The sequence below is a fragment of the Rutilus rutilus genome (genome assembly GCF_951802725.1).
Source record: "Rutilus rutilus genome assembly, chromosome: 4".
NCBI lineage: Eukaryota > Metazoa > Chordata > Actinopteri > Cypriniformes > Leuciscidae > Rutilus > Rutilus rutilus.
The window spans coordinates 47020923-47035837 of record NC_140212.1 but is presented as its reverse complement, the minus strand read 5'-3'; the positions used below and the strand labels follow the sequence as shown (position 1 = coordinate 47035837).

The window sequence follows — 14915 nt, the reverse complement described above, 5'->3', positions numbered from 1 at the left end:
AGTATCTGGAAGTACTTGGAGGAGCACCTGAATGTATGAAAGTGTCAGATGTGAACTGGCTACTATTGAAGAAGCCATCAGTGGCTTCAATGGAGACTGGCTCGGAAATGATAACAGACGGACGCGACACAATAACATGACAAAGACAAACATATCTCAAGTAAAAGTGAAGAACAGTTAGTATAGGAAATATTTCATGAACATGTTTTACTGCATACAAAATGTTCGTATCAGTGCTGTTGGGAAAACAGTTTTAGTTTTGCGTTCAATGTTAGTGTTTCTTATGTTCTAGTGGACATGTTTTGTTTGTATGACAATGTTGTGTTATGAAAGACACATTTTAGTCAAAAGGCTTCATCTTTCGGTCTTAATCTGACCAATAACCTTTATTTTATTGTTCATATTAAATTTACACATTTTATGAAATATGCAATTATTTGTAATGTAAAATATTACTAATAAATGTATAAAAAATGTTTTTGAAATAATCTTATGTTTTGTCATTGGTTTCACCTTGCGTCACTGGTGTTACATTGCGTCACTGGTGTTACCGCATGGCATAATGGTTTTCTGGCATCAGAGTTGCCCAGTTTCATAGAATATGGTTTTTGTATCTACCTAACTGTTGCTGCATTCATTAGTAAGCGTTTTAAGGATATGATCATTTAATTTTGATCACTCAACCTCAATTATTACTAATGTTACAACAAAAAACACAATGGTAGAAATAGAAAAATGTCATTATGTCAAAAAAACATTAAGCTGTCTTTTAAGTTGATTTATAATGTTAAGAGGTTAACTATTATCTGACTATAAGTTTTGGTATAAAAAAAAGAATTACATTTTTAAAAAGTTGTCTGTTCAAAAAGCCACCATTTTCATAGAATGACCCAATTGCGATCTCTTCACACTTAAAAATAATTATATTTAGATACACACCAGAAGCTTTTAAAAAAATCTCAGTAGTATCAATAGCTTTGGAGATCTGTAATTCATCCTTTAAATAAATCCTTTATCTCTAATTTTAATGTGTTGGCAATGTTTTGATATAATTTCTATTATTTTGAACAGGACTTTTATTTTGGTGTAGGGACTTGATGTCATAAGGCTGCGCCGCGCTCCTGCATCTGTGATTCTGCTGAAGAAAGGTTTGTGCTTTCATTCATTTAAACTAAGATAACCCAAAGACCATTTTATAGAGAACTGTGCAACCAGTTAATTACATTTAACACTATGTTTCTAATAAATTTAATAAACAGTTTGTGTGAGCGCATCCACACGTGACTAACAGAAACAGTGCGTCTCATTTCGCTCCCTATATTTTGAATCAGTTCATCATAAACACGCTCCAAACCGCATACTTCCCTACTATTTAGTATGGGAAAAAGAGTAGGCGAGCGAAAAAGTATGTACGAATCCAAAAGAGTAGGCGAGAATAACCTGGGTGACGTACGAATTATCGCGAGATTCGGACTTAAGTGCGTACCAATATGCCTACTTTCCTACTATATAGTAGGCGAAAACAGTACGTGAAGAAAGCAGTACGTTCGAAACATCAGTATTCATAAAAGAGTAGGCGAGAAGTTCCCGGATGGCTTACTTCTTCCGGCCAGATTTTCGAGTGCTCATCCGATGGATACTCTTCTATCCCAGGAGGCCACGCGAGAGGATACGTCATTATCAAACAGCGCAGAGATCGGCGACGCGGGTGCTTTCAAATGTGAGTAAACGCAGTTCCTTTTGTTAAAATTGCATGTGTTGAACTACTGTAGAGTAAACTGTTGAATTGTTGAAGGTGTAAAGACGTTACACAGTGTAGTATAGTTGTGATTTTGCTGTAAAAACACGTTTTATTGTATACAACGTTAGCTAACAGGGGAGCTCCAGTAAAGACACGTAAGTTACGTCTCTAAAGTGGATTTACATAAACAAACCATACATCAAAGACGCTTATTTTAAATGTCTATTTACATCTGACAGGAAAATCTTGAAATATCACAACATGAAATAGACATCTGAGTGAAATGTGTGCTATTATGTAGAACAAATCTATAAAGTAACTAACGTTAAACATAAGTTATCTATTTTATTTGTCCATTACTGTTGATAAATTGAGGAACATTTATGTTGGATAAAAAGTTAAAACAACCTCAACATGTAAATGTAGTGTTGAGCTCATAAATCACAGAGGTAATGTGAATCTTGTCTGGATGTTACAGGGACAGATGAACAGATGTGTGTTTATCTGGTGGAGAGTTGCTCATGAAGGCTTTGAGTGAGTATACTACAGAAATGAATAACAACTATTTAAATCTTAAGTTGTAGTTTATTTTATTGTAATTTCAAACAGAGCTATTACAGCACTTTTCTGATTCTTGATTTCTGTGCATTTGCCGCACAGCTTTTGTGGTGGAGCAGGACCTGCAAGGGAAGATGATGGCGGCATTTGTGGAAAAAAAGCGTTTTTGTCTTCTAAATAATACTGAAATCAAATGACATTGTGTGGTTAAAATTACTGCTTTTGTGTTATATTTGTGCATTTTGTAGGATCTGAAATGTCAGCGGGCTGGTGTGAGCACTGAGGATGAAGAGCACAGAGCTGAATCCTGGAGATGGTCCCTCCATCACTCCACTTGCCTCAGATTGTGAAGCACAACACATCACGCAACAACCTCCGCTACAAGGGAACGGCTCAGCTCTGACGGTCAGCTGATTCAGCAGAATAAAGCTGCAGAATGGGAACCGCTGTGTTGAGACGGCAGAAGGATGTGGGGTTCAGTGCCTGTAGTCTACATACATACATGATTGTAGTTTGAATAAAGCTTGTTTCATGTGTTGACTTATGCATTTGTTTATTGTGTGATGGTGACTTTCATTCATTCTTTTACTAATTTATTAATATTTCTCATTGTTGTCAGTAAATAAAATATAATTATTTAATTAATGTTTGATTTAATTGTTTGAAAGAAGATGTAGATATGTTCATTATATACACATCTAGAGTGTATTCAATCATGCAGAGCTATGTCATATGACATACATTACAATTTGTTTGTTTTATTGAATTATATAATTTTCAGTAAAAAGTCATATAATTAAGTATTGGTCAGCATTTATCGTTGTTATTATTGTATGTTTTGGGGTGGGATAGAAATGCAATTCATTCTGAGGTAATATTCATTTTTAATATTAATGATACTTAAAATTTTCGAGTATAAAATCAACAGTTTTCCTCCAAAGGCGAATCTTCGCACAGCTGCCCTTTGTGCAGACATTACAAACGCTGAGGAAACCCATTCTAGGTAGGGCTGTCGAGTTACTGATGTTATGAGATCTGTAAAAAATCTCATTATGTATGCAAACCCAATATATATATATATATATATATATAAAATTGGTTTGCATACATAATATGAGATTTTTTACATAGGAAAAAAGAACCTACAAGGTTGAATATCTTAATATATATTTTCTTAAATAATTCATTATAATACATTTAAAAAAAACATTTTTTGTTATTTATAGGCCTGAGAGATGAAACGACAGTTAAATTCAACAAGAAAAAGAGGAAAAAATAAAGCAGTTAGCCACTTTTGCTTGTGGATGAAAATATTTGGATATAAAAAATTAACAACATATTCAAGAGATGACAATTTTGGGATTTCGTAATAAAAATAAATAACATCGTTAAGGATAAAACAGTAGTTCACATTAGTAAGGTTAAATAAAATAACTTAAATCAACCCTAAATGTATTCACAAAATAAATGGGCAGCAGTTTCTTCAAAAAAGACCAAAAAATGAGTTTAATCAATATCAAGATATTTACAGATAGATGAATTAAACGTGTCCGTTCGAATCTTTTAAGTTGTTGCGCGTGTGATAACGCGTCGTAGGTCACATGATAACGTCAACATGGCAGATGTCCGGTTCGCATTCATACTCAACGAGATTTGGCTATAAAGTACCTACTCTTTTAGCGCTCGTTAAGTAAGTACTCATTGAAATTAAGTACCTACTCATTGAGTATGCGGTTTGGAACGCAGCCGCTGTTTGTTCTCTGGCAAGTTATGACAGAGAAACGGAGCTTTTCGAAACCGGTTCAGATTCAATTGAATCAAATGATTCAGAGTTTGTAAGCGCTCGAATCACCGAATCACGCTGACGACTCCTGCAGTTCACCAGTGTAAATGCAGCAACAACAACAACACACACATGTGGAATGACAACTTCTACAAATCAACTGACAATGTTTTCATCACAGTGAGTTTTGAGTGTTTTTAGTCTAATCAGATCATTTAAGTCCATTAACTCTCTCTCTCTGACTGACTCTCTTACCAGTGAACTGAACTACTGAACAAGATCTGATTGACACACACTCAGAGATTTAGATTTGAGTGTTTTTCTGTTTCGGTTAATTATTCTCCTCTTAAACAGGACTGAGTGTCCAAACACACAGAAAAACTCCTGGTGAAGCGACTGAGATCAATGTGACACTATTATAAAGATGGCGTTTATTAAAGAGGAGAGTGAAGACGTGAAGATTGAAGAAACATTCAGAGTCAAACATGAAGATACTGAGGAACAAACAGCTTAGTCTTTCTTTAGTCATCCTGTGTTTTGTGTCTCTTTATCTATATATACTACATGCAACTCGTGACTAAATGAATGGCGTCACACATTAAACTATTTTGTGTAACATCAAACCCAATATTTACTTCTGAATTAAAAACACTGAAAATCGTTTATTTCTAGCACTTAATTATGCAACAGTATCTAACAAATACATTTATTTTTGCAAATGTGACTGATCAACTTGACATTTATTGTCTATTATAGATTTTTTACTTTGTCATCCTCAAAATCACTTTATCAAATCAGGGTTTGTAATCATAGCTTTCTTTACAGGCATAGAGATGAAAACACCTTTAACTCCTCAAAATATGAATTGCTGTAATGTAATATGATGTTTTAAATGTTTGGAAGCCACACATGGAAGCTGACAATATTCAAAATTCTTCATAAAAATGTTCTGCAAAACTGAACACAGTTGAGACACTATTTGTCTTATATTTTATAGGTTAATGGCAGATTTGAGATCTGTCTGTAAATAACCAGTTCGCCTGGGTCAGACTGTGGGTTATAGTCCTATAGGACTGTTTTCTTAATCCCACTTATCATCTGGCCAGAATTTTGAGATCCGACTCCCATTTGACAAGTGTTTGACTGAAGTCAAAGGCTCTTAAATAAGAAAAGGATCTTGATATTTTTGGTATTATCAACTGGCCCGGAATTTTGAGATCGCAATAGACATGAAGGATTATAATACGTACCGAGCAGCTAAACCATTTAGTGCTTTGTAAGTAATCAGCAAGATTTTAAAATGTATATGATGTTTAATAGAGAGCCAATGCAGTGTTGACAGAACGGGGCTAATATGGTCATACTTCCTGGTTCTGGTAAGAACTCGAGCTGCTGCGTTTTGAACTAGCTGTAGTTTGTTCATTAAGTGTACAGGGCAACCACCCATAATCGCATTAAAATAATCTAGCCTTGATGTCATGAACACATGAACTAACTGTTCCCTATTTGTCATTGAGAGCCATTGTATGTCATAATTTAGAAATATTTATGTTTAGTCAGGGTGTGAAGAAATATAGAGCTGAGTATCATCAGCAGAACCGTGAAAACTAATGCCATGCTTCCTAATGATATCTCCCAAGGGCAGCATGTGCAGAGTGAACAGCAACAGTCCTAGTACTGAGCCTTGTGGTACGCCATACTAAACTTGTGATCGATATGACCTCTCAAACTGATAACGGTCAGATAAGTATGTTTTGAACCATGCAAATGCTATTCCACTAATACCAATGTAACAGACGTAGGCCAGTGAGAGCTGTGCGTGTAAACCTCACTCCCCTAATCTCAAGAGGCGCTCTAGCGACTGATGCTAGAGACTGTGGTGTTTAGCCTCCAATGCGTACGGTCACGAATCCTGCTTGGAGCGGGCGGTGGGAACTGGAGGGCTGCACCGACATAATTTTCAAGTCTATTCATAAGAATGTTGTAGTCTACTTTAATGCCATGATGCTTTAAGCTTGCAAAGTAACACACACACATAAAGACAGTAGGTCGGACATTACGTGCAGATCGTACGCACACAGAATCATTCAATAACACAGAAATGTACACTGTTCTGTGCTTTATCAATGAACTAGCTTAGAAACTGAAATGTTCTAGCATATATTTCTCTAATAACTAAAACTCACTGCTTCACTGTTAGTAGAGAGACGTTTCCAGGTGGAATAAATTCACACGCAATCGCTCTCTCACTAATGCATTTATGTGAATGCAATCTTTACTGTGCTATTTTATCTGTATCTGATTAAGAATGGGCAGAAATCTGTGAGAATTATAGAGAATCACCAATGAGCTCACCAATGAACTCAACTTTCGTCACATAAATGTCGACTTTAAAAAAATCTGAAGTGGTTCAACCCTTAGTCAATAGTATCAAATGCAGCACTAAGATCCAGTAACACTAATAAAGCAATACATTTTACATTTTACATTTATTCATTTAGCTGACGCTTTTATCCAAAGCGACTTACAATTGCTATATATGTCAGAGGTCGCACGCCTCTGGAGCAACTAGGGGTTAAGTGTCTTGCTCAGGGACACATTGGTGTCTCACAGTGGATTCGAACCCGGGTCTCTCACACCAAAGGCATGTGTCACCCCAACCCCAACCCCAACCCCAACCCCAACCCCAACCCCAACCCCAACATACAACCCCCACATACAACCACGATTGGATGATAAAATAATTTCAGGAGCAAATCATGATCGGAGAGAACTCTAATGAGACTCTAATGAGAGCAGTCTCAGTACTATGATACAGTCTAAATCCTGACAGGAAATCCTGGCAGATACTATTTCTTTTTAAAAAGGAACACAGTTGTGAGGATACGGCCTTTTCTAGTATTTTTGACAGAAAAGGTAGATTTGAGATCAGACAATTGGGATTAAACAATTCTTTTTTACATAAGAGGTTTAATGACAGCCAGCTTAGGTTTTTGGTACAAAATCCTGATGACAAAGATGAATTAATAATATTAGGAAGAGGATCTATGACCTCTGGAAGCATCTCTTTTTTAGGAGCTTAGTTGGTAAAGGGTCTAACATGCATGTTGATTTAGATGATCTAACAAGTTTAGACAATTCGTCCTCTCCTAAAGTAAAGAATGGATGAAATTGTTCCTCAGGGGGTCTATAGCACAACGTCTGATGCGATAATGTAGTAGATGGTTGCATGGTTACAGTTTTCTCTCTAATAGTATAAATCTTGCAAGTTTGGAAACGTCTGAAGTTGAATCTTTATTAAATTACTGTTCTAAATAAATAGCTATGGTTGTGTTTGATCTCTTCTAAGAGAGGTGAAAAGTAAGCAGATCTAGCAGGTTTTAAAGCCTTTCTGTATGCAATAACACTTTCCTTCCACAAAATGCCATAAACCTCTAGATTTGATTTATTTTAGCTGCACACATTTTTCTGGCAGCTTTCTTGAGGGCCTGAGTCTGCTAATTGTACCATGCCGTTGGACTTTTCAATAGTTTCTGTTTATTTATTTTATTTATTTATTTCGATCTCCATTAGCTGCACACGAGCAGCTATTCTTCCTGGAGTCGATACAATCCAAGTCGTAAGCGGCATGCTTACAAGACTTTTACACCAATATTCAATGCATTACATTTTGCAAAACAAAACACTAATGCAATTAAAAACACCACACCCCTACTCACACATACCTACATACAAATCCAAACACACACTCATATACACCAGACCTAGTTTAGTCATAATTCTGAGATATGAAATAATCTTCTGTTACAATAGCTGCTTTCTGACCAAGTAGTTACAGGAACTTAGTTCTAGGAACTGTCCACTTCTAAACAGTTCTAAGAACTACTCTCCCCCAAACTCAGTTTTGCTGTTTGCGTTCGCACTGGCCAAGCGGCCATAGGAACTGGTAGGAGGGGTAAGGGAGTGACGCAAGCACGGTGACTTTTATTTTGACGGCGCGACGGACCTTTATTTTGGCGGCGCTGAGAACGCCAGAGCAAACAATGCTCGCATTCTCTGTGTTTATTAGTTAGCGATCTGTCTAACAGTACTGTTTAATATGTTATTAGATAGAACTGTTATAGAAAGTAGACAGTATATTAAAAAACGGTTATTAGCCTATGCCGTGTGGTTGATGTCCAGTGTTGCTAGCTGGGCAGATAAACACAATCATGTTTGGCTTGGTCCCCTCAAAGTTGCATTGGATTTTCTCTTCAGCATAAAGGTTTAGAGGCCCATCTATCACTGTTTTCCATGTTTGTATAGTTAGTTTCTGGAGTAAATATAAAGGCTATAATCTGTGTGTTTACATTCTAGCTGTTTTAAAAATGGCGGGTGCTGGTGTTCCGCGTGCGTTCGGTCAATCAGCGTACACTAATGTCACAGGTAGTTACTATAGTGCTGGTTTAGACCCTTCTCTGAAGTAGGACCTAAATTAGTTCCTCCAAATGGAGTTCCTAGAACTAAAATCGTTCCTAGTTCCTGCGGTGCGAACACGCCGACATCCGGGTACTTTAGCCAATAGTTCTAGGAACTGTGAAAAGGTTCCTCCGGTCGGAAAGCGGCTTATAATACAATTTGGTCATGATACTGTAAGCAAGAATTTATAGTGGAATAACAATTTACCATTTGCAATACATTTTAATTTATGATCAAATGCCTTTTTAAAAGGACTTTAAACTGATGTTTACTGTGTGCATTAACAATGTCTCTGAGTCTGGGCAAAGTGTTCCAACCGGACATGGCTCTATACAACATAGTCCTCTTTCCAAAATTTGTTTTTACTTTGGGTAGTATAAACCTACCCTCTGTAGCATGTCTAGTGGCATAATGGTGCTCATCAGAACTAAAGCATACCCTACGATAAAGTACTTTTGGTAATTTAGTTAAAATAATGTTCCTTGTTAAATTTAGCAAGGAAACTGTAAATCTTTCTTTTACCTTTAGCCAGGACATTGTGTTATGCATCCAGTTCACATTAGTTCTGAATGGACACTGAAGTACACATCGCGCTGCTCTATTTTGGACCATTTGTAAATCTATTATATGTGTCACAGCAGCACATGACCAAACCTCTGAGCAATAATCCAACTGTGACAAAACAAGTGATTTCATAACATCTACCATCATGTTAAAAGGCACCATGTAAGAACACCTTCTCACCATAAAAAGACCATTGCACATCCTGCGCACAACTTTACTGATATGCTTGGACCATGATAAGTGGTTGTCGACTTCGATACCCAGAAGCCTTGTCTGTAGTACCTGCTCAATATACATATCTTTAATTACTAGATTCAATTTGGGTTCACTCAACAACATGTGTTTGGTACCAAAAACAATACTTTTTGTCTTGCCAACATTTAAGACTAACTTATTATTTGTAACCCACTCGACTAGAGACTTTAGTTCTTCCAATAACACAATTTCAAGGTCTTCAATTGTTTCTTGAGATGAATAGATAGTCGAGTCATCAGCGTACATAGCTATTTTTACTTTCTTTAAGACTAATGGCAAGTCATTTGTATATATAGAAAACAGGAGTGGTCCTAGGCAACTTCCCTGTGGTACACCACAGTCAACTGCTCTTTCATGTGAAAAACTTCCATTGAAAAAAACAGTTTGCCTCCTATTTCCTAAATAACTCTGAAACCAAATTGTTGCTGTTGAGCTGAAACCATAACAGTGCAATTTGCTTAATAGAAGTTTGTGATCAATCAAATCGAAAGCAGAGCTAAAATCTAACAGTACAGCTCCTGCTAACTTTTTTATATTATCTAATGCTGTTAGCCAGTCATTTGTCATTTGAGCCATAGCAGTGGTGGTTGAATGGCCTGCTCTATAGGCATGTTGAAATTCTGTATTTAAGTTATGATCAGAAAAATATTTCTGAATTTGTTCAACAACAATCTTCTCCATAATTTTACTTAACGCAGGCAACAGACTAATCGGTCTACAGTTGGGTCCACAGAAAGTTGAAGATGTATTTTTTGGTAATGGTACAATTTGGGCTGTTTTCCAAGCCTGAGGATAAACCCCTTTATTTAGACTCAAATTTAAAATATGAGTAATAGGGACAGCAATTAAACTAGCAACACATTTAAACAACTTAGAATCAATATTGTCCATACCAGAAGGTTTTTATGTAGATCATTTACAATGATTTTATGTAGCTAAAGTCGTGTAGTCCCAGTCAGCCTTTTGTTGTAGTCTTTATAAATCGATTTCTTTAAAAGCAAATATCTCCCTTTGCTTTTAACTTTGAGCATTGTAACGTTGCAGATGTTGTTTATGCTCAAAAAGCAATATTACACACTAACTAAAGTTCATCCACCCCTTTAAGTAAGTTGAATGATGGTTGATTTTTGTTGTAAAAAGGTTATTCATTTAGTTCATTTATCTACACAGCTGCTCTGGAGAAAACATTAATATCATTGTCCAGCACAGTTCAGTCTCATATAATGGAGTAAATGCAGGCAGATCAACCTCGTACTGTAACAGAGTTATACATAGGATGGAGGGGGTTCTGGAAGGGGACGAAGAGATGGCGAAACGATGCGGGGAGGCAGAAGAGAAGGGATGGTGTCAGGATGTGGCGAAGGGATGGGGATGGCAGGACAATGAGACCAAGGGATGGTGACGGTGGAACAACGAGACCCAGATGTTGAAGGTGAAGCGACGAATGACCAAGGGGGGGAGTCTTTGGGATGAGGGATGAGCCAAGACGGAGCCAACGGGCCAAGATGGAAAGAGGGAAATTGAGACCAGAGGCGGAGCTGCAGGATCCTCTGGCTGATGGATGCGCAGCCTGCGGCTTGACGTTTCAGCAGGACATCTCCAGAATCGGTTCAGGGCTGCAAGCTTCTAGCAGCGGCGGGGCTGGAGGACTGGCTGAGCTCTGTGAACAGGGTTCCAGACTGCAACCAAAACGCATATGTGACCATTTTTTGAGAATGTGCAAGTTAAAATTTTATGTGGGCGCATTTGTGCGAGTGCATGGTCATGTAGGCTACTACTCAGTTACATTTTCATGAATTTTCCTGCATTGAACTTGTTTAAGCGCCCGACAAAGTTTATTTTTGTCCCGCCAAAGTCTTATTTGATTGGTGAGTAATGTAGATGAACTTCCGCGCTTGTGACAGGACGTTTAACTGAAAGAATGAGCAGAGAGAGAGAGAGAGCCGGTCAAGCCAGGCGAAAGTGTAAACAAGACTTCACCGTCTCCAAACTAAGCGCTGTCTTGCTCTCTCTTCCTCGCACATATTAATCAAAATAAATCGACATGGTGGTAAAAGGTCGGAAGACCAAAGTTTCATGTGGAGCATTCGGAGATTACTGCTGGGTGTGAATTGTGCTAAATAAGTTGCCTTATCTTCTCTGAAAAGCGTTCCGGACATTCAACTGACACAAAACAACACTTTAATTAAACGAAAAAAAACTATCTAGTGATGAAATGTTTTCTGTGTTGTCAGAAATCTTGGATGTCTATGTCCTAACTGCTGGGATAATCACACAACGCGCATGACACGTCCAATTCGCGACCTAATGACTCCTTTGAACCGATACATTTTAATGATTGGTTAAAACAACTGATCTTTCCAACAGTGAACTCAGGAGACGTCTGAATCGGTGTATAACTAATCAGTAACACTTTACTATAAGGTTCTATTTATTACATAAAAATTACAGTTTGCTTACTCAAGCTTAAGCTTTAAAATAAATAAAACCACTTGTTTTTTTGAAAAGCATATGACTACATTTTTCCACACAGTGCTATCAAGAATCGATAAGAGAATCGTTAAAGAATCGGATCGATAAGCAGAATCGTCAGTGGCATTGATATTGATAAAATCTTATCAATTCCCATCCCTATGTGAAGACAGTAAAATTATAATCAAACATTAAAGAACATACATGTTTTTTTATAGTTTTTTTGAGAGTTAAAAGATTAAAACATTTTGCTAACATGAGGTCTTGTGTCACTGTCAGTCTTTTTACAGCAGTGCAAATCTAGGGTATGCAGATTAAGACCACTGTTCATCTGTGCGACCAAATCATATGCTGGTGCGACCAACTGAGAAAGTTGGTAGCACCAGTGCAACCAGTGGAAAAGTTAGTCTGGAGCCCTAGTGAAGGATGTGATATCAGACTAGACAAGGATGATGGTGAGTAGGGTACAGTCCACAGAAATCAAAGAGAAGAATAAATCAGTGTCCATATCATTCATAATGCTATCTTTAAACATTGATGGAGGAGATGATACAGGGCGGGCTTGGGTGGGAGGAGATTCCTCCTTACAGCAGCCAGTCCTCTGTTCCCGTTCCATCAGCCGTTGATGTCGTGGGCTCACACCCCTGGTCAGACTCTTCTGGGGCGATGGTGAACGCTGTCCTCTTGTCCTCGGGCTCTGGCTCACTCGTCACAGTGGGTGGTCCCACAGCGTCTGCGGTGGGCTCTCGTGTACTCTCCGTGGTGCAAGAGAAGGAACAACTTATGTAGTGAACACAAACGAGGATAATTACTTAAACACAGCTGACACATACAAACTAATAATGACGGTAACTATGGAGACAGAAGAGTGGCGGGTGTCAAAACAAGGAAACTCGTGACAAGTGAAAACAACCTGAAAGTCCATTAACAAAACTAAACAAAATGGTGACAGATTACATGTCCTGATAGTATCTTGTTTAGTATGTGCAAGAAGAAGTGCTTTATCTTTGAAGGAAAACTTACTTTGACCAAGGAAAACGAATTTACCTCAACCCAGAGGTTTCAGATTTGTGTCTGTTGTATAACAATTTTTTATTTTTTATTTTTTTTTGCAACTTACAAAGTGCAATCCTTCACATTTTTTTTTTCTGTAAAAACTGGGAAATTTGTCTGAATATCAGACTTGACTTGTTTTGGTTTTGTACAGTAAAAACCCACTTTAATGTTTTCTGAACATTTGATTCTTCTCATTAAATCCCGGGACCTGTGGTATATTTTTGACCTCCCACCTGCAGCAACGGTAAACCCGCTATCTGTGATCCCGCTAGATTTGTGTTAGGACCAGCTGGATCCTTATCCAGTGCTCTACTGTATCCTACTGGATATAGGATCTAGTATACATGATGTTGGATTTGATGTTTTACATGTCTAAATGGTATAACTTCTTTTAAATTTCTTTTCACCTTAGGCCTGATGGAGCTGAAAGAGGAGAGTCAAGAACTGAATGAAATGGAAGAGAAAGATCAGTATGAGAAATCTTTTTCAGTGGAAAAATCTCTTAGTTACTCACAGACACATAAAACAAAAACCAGAAACCTCCAGATGAGAGTTCGCACTGGAAAGAAGCCATTCATATGCCCACAGTGTGGGAAGAGCTTCACACAGAGAAAACACCTTAATGCTCACTTGAGAGTTCACACTGGAGAGAAGCCTCACACCTGCCAACATTGTGGGAAGAGTTTCTCACTACAAGGAAATCTTAAGACTCACATGAGAATTCACACTGGAGAGAAGCCATTCATATGCTCTCAGTGTGAAAGGAGTTTTAAACGGAAAAGAGACCTCAATGCCCACATAAGAAATCACACTGGAGAGAAGCCTTACACCTGCCTACAGTGTGGGAAGAGCTTCACACTACAAGGAAATCTTAAGATTCACATGAGAATTCACACTGGAGAGAAGCCATTCATATGCTCTCAGTGTGGAAAGAGTTTTAAACAGAAAAAAGAACTTGATGTCCACATGAGAAATCACTCTGGAGAGAAGCCTCACACTTGCAAACTGTGTGGGAAGAGCTTCAGGGATAAAGCATACCTTAATGATCACATGAGAATTCACACTGGAGAAAAGCCTTTCACCTGCCCTCAGTGTGGAAAGAGCTTCAGGGTTAAAGTAAGCCTTAAAATTCACATAAGGGTTCACACTGGAGAGAAGCCTTACAAGTGTCTTCAGTGTCAGAAGAGTTTCTCATATCACATAAGCCTGACACGGCATTTGCAAACTCATTCTGGAAAGAAACTGCTGTTTACCTCAGTGTGACGAGTTTTAGAAAAAGGAGCAATTTCAGCAATCATCAGTGCATTCACTCTGGAGAAAGACAATTCAATTATTATTAGTGTAATAAAAACATCACTATTACAAATACATATAAAAAGTCATGTAAATGTAAGACCCTGTTTGTGTTCTTTGTTAAAGAGTCCCTGTTACGACCCTTCACTAGTTTTTAGAGGTCTGGTTAGTAAAAGGGAAAAGTAAAAAAAGTAAAGTAAAAAAAAAATTAGGCCACCCTTAAGAAATTGGTACCATTAAATTACTGGGAGAGCGAATAAGACCCATGGGAAACAGCAGAACATGTGAACATCAGTTTATTACTTATGTTCACCTGTTATGAAATAAAGTCTAAGGCCTTCTCAAGCCGTATGTCAAACCCATCTAATCTGCTGCTGTCACGGGAAGTCAAAAGGTGAGGCGAGGATTCAAGTGCGGAAAGGAATTTAATGAATAAACAACAAAACAGACCAAAAACCAAAACTCCCTCGTGGGGGAAAAACAAGGCAGGCAAATACTCAAAACATAACACAGGGGGAAACAGAGACAACGATCCACACAGACTGCAAACAAGAGGGAACTAATAAAGGGAAACTAATCAGGGGGAACAGGTGGGAGAACTCAAACAATAATCAGATAACAAGTAGGGCGGGGCTAACAATGACACAAGCACATGGCACAACATAACAAACACCCAAGTGCAGAACAAGACAAGACAGACATGTGACATAACCCCCTCCATAAGGAGTGGCTTCC

General features: G+C 37.8%; 2 long non-coding RNA genes across 2 annotated transcripts; both read left to right on the top strand.

Moving 5' to 3' along the window:
- The first annotated feature begins 1027 nt into the window (after nt 1-1027).
- LOC311289945 lies at nt 1028-14553 on the top strand. Its single transcript, XR_014627247.1, has 3 exons — nt 1028-1148; nt 4437-4595; nt 13300-14553. It is a non-coding gene; the product is annotated as an uncharacterized lncRNA (long non-coding RNA).
- LOC311289770 lies at nt 1590-2735 on the top strand. Its single transcript, XR_014627226.1, has 3 exons — nt 1590-1720; nt 2220-2275; nt 2548-2735. It is a non-coding gene; the product is annotated as an uncharacterized lncRNA (long non-coding RNA).
- Nucleotides 14554-14915: the final 362 nt, after the last annotated feature.